The sequence below is a fragment of the Mus caroli genome, unplaced genomic scaffold, assembly GCF_900094665.2.
Source record: "Mus caroli unplaced genomic scaffold, CAROLI_EIJ_v1.1 scaffold_15568_1, whole genome shotgun sequence".
NCBI lineage: Eukaryota > Metazoa > Chordata > Mammalia > Rodentia > Muridae > Mus > Mus caroli.
The window spans coordinates 15810-18310 of NW_018391276.1; the positions used below are offsets into that span (position 1 = coordinate 15810).

At 42.3% G+C, this 2501-nt stretch overlaps 1 pseudogene; it reads left to right on the forward strand.

The window, feature by feature from the left end:
- The first annotated feature begins 260 nt into the window (after nt 1–260).
- LOC110289083 lies at nt 261–2217 on the forward strand (annotated as a pseudogene).
- The last annotated feature ends 284 nt before the right edge of the window (nt 2218–2501 follow it).

Below are 2501 nucleotides of genomic sequence, written 5' to 3' on the forward strand. Positions count from 1 at the left end.
CATGGGCTCCACGGTGTATTAGATAAACTTCGCTCTGTTACAACTGAGCCCTCTAATCTAAAGTCTCCTGATACCAGCATCTTTGACAGTAATGTGCCTTCAAACAAAAGCAGTTTAGTTGGGGAGATGAAAGAAGGCAGGAAGCTGCCATCCCTCCCTTTGCCGTTTCTAGCTCTAGACCTGAAAAAAGGGATTCTAGAGTTTCTACAAGTTCACAGGAGCAGAAATTCACTAATGTCAGACATTCATATGATGAAAGAGCTTCCACCTGGCTAATGTCATCAGTGAAATCTCTGAGGGAGGCAGCACCCTCTGAAGATGATTGATATCAAGCCAGAACCAGATGATCACATTGATGAAGACCCCAATTTTGTGCAGGAGAATCCCTTATCTCAGAAAAACCTACTGTGACTCTTACATATGGTTCTTCTTGCCCTTCTATTGAAAGTTATCAGCCACCTGCAAGTAGAAATGTAGACACTGGTACTCACTTAAAGAGGCTGCAACTTCACCCGCAGCAAAGCAGTGCTCATGCTGCCAAGCAGCTGGATGTACACAGCAGCCAGGTATATGAAGCACGACAGTTGTGTGAGCCACAAGTGCTTAGCAGCGTAGAAGGCACTTATAGATCCTTCTTCAGAAACAACTTGTTTCTTAACAATAAAATGAGTATTGAGGACAAAAACTTTCAGAAGAGAAAATCGCCTGTGGTAAGTTCAGGTGTTAAAGTAAAAAGATTTAGCCATAATGGAGAAGAGTAGGAAGAAGCTGAGGATTATGTGACCCGGATAGGAAGTGTGTCGGTACCAGCAAAGCCTGAGAGGAGACCTTCTCTTACTCCTTCTAAACAAGCTAACAATAATCTAATTTTGAAGGCTATCTCTGAAGCTCAAGAGTCTGTAACAAAAACAACCAACTCTTCTGCAGTTCCACAGAAACAGACACTCCCAGTTGCTCCCAGAACTTGAACTTCTCAAGAAGAATTGCTAGCAGAAATGGTTCAGCGGCAAAACAGGGCTCCCAGAATAAGTCCTCTTGTTAAAGAAAAGGAAGCAAAAGGAGATAATGATAATACAGAAAAAATCAAGGAGCTCAACAATTTTTATCCCAATTGCAAATTGACCCAATAATGGTAGAAACAATGAAGATGAGTCAAGCTGAGATAACTGACCTGATTGTGGCACAGAAACCAGAAAAACTTTTGGAGCACTGCAAGTACTGGCCTGGGGATTAGTGTGTATACAATCATCATCAAGGTTTCACCTTGGAAAGCCTTTCCCAACTGTAAATTTGCTGAGAATTGTTTGTTTGTGCATACAAATTTTAAATATGACACAAAGTGTACTAAGGCCAATTGTCCCTTCACTCACATGAGTAGAAGAGCCCCAGTACTGACTCTAAAACCAGTGTCATCACCAGCACCATCTTCTACTGGCCAGCTATGCCATTACTTCTCTGCTTGTAAGAAAAGAGAGTGTCCCTGGAAGCCCCGAGGCTACTCTCTAAAGCCCTGGGGTTATGGGAGAGAGGGAAGAGGGAAGAGAGGTTCCCACACTGTCAAGAATGAGAGCAGCAGATCTTGATGAGCAGAGACTGTCTATGGTTTTAGAGCTTTATTATAGAAAGGCAGGAGAGAAGGTAGAAAGAGAGGCAGAGAGAGAGAGAGAGAGAGGAAAAGCTAGAGAGAAAAAGAGTAAGAGTAAGAAGGAAAGAGGAAAGAAGAGAGGAGAGGAGAAGACAGAGAGGAGAGAGGAGTGAGAGAATGAGAGGTAAGAGAACAAAGAAGTGAGAGAGTAAGGAGAGGCCAAACAGCCCCTCTTGTGGTATTTACTGTTGCTAGGTAACTGGGGAGGAGTTTAGCCTGAAGGTCAGAAGCTTGGGACGGTTGTCTATGGTTGTCTATGTGATTTCTAGCCATGCTTCTCTTGTGAGGGCTTGGGGGGGGGGCAGTAACTTAGGCAGGAGCCAGAGTTCCAAGAGCATGAGGGAACACCTACCCTGTCATGTAGATGTATTATCACCATTCCAGGGTTCAGACCTCAGCTGGACTGGAGACTAGCCTGTCTGTGCATAGCCCAATGCCCCACATTCTACCAACCAAGACACTGTAGTTTTAATACTCAGTGTACAAGACAGGACTGCACATTTTATCATCCCATTATTACTGTGCCACCAAGACATGCCTTGAAATGGATTCAACCTCAAACCAGTGAATGATGCTCTAGGCCTACCTGGAAGAAGATCATGCAGTTTGAAAGCTTCAATTTTCTGATGAGAGATATTCTACAGAACTTGTCACATCTTTGAAATTTAGAATATATTGCTTTCATAATATGAATTTCACTGCCTGACTGAAGTGTCTAATTTTTCAAGTTTGTAAGTTTCTTAAGTGTTTTCAACATTTTTGTTTGTTCATTTTGACTGTGAAAAATACAGTTTAAAGAAAAGTCAAATTCTATTAAAACAGTTGTGGCATGTTTGTTAAAAAATGTTATGTCAGC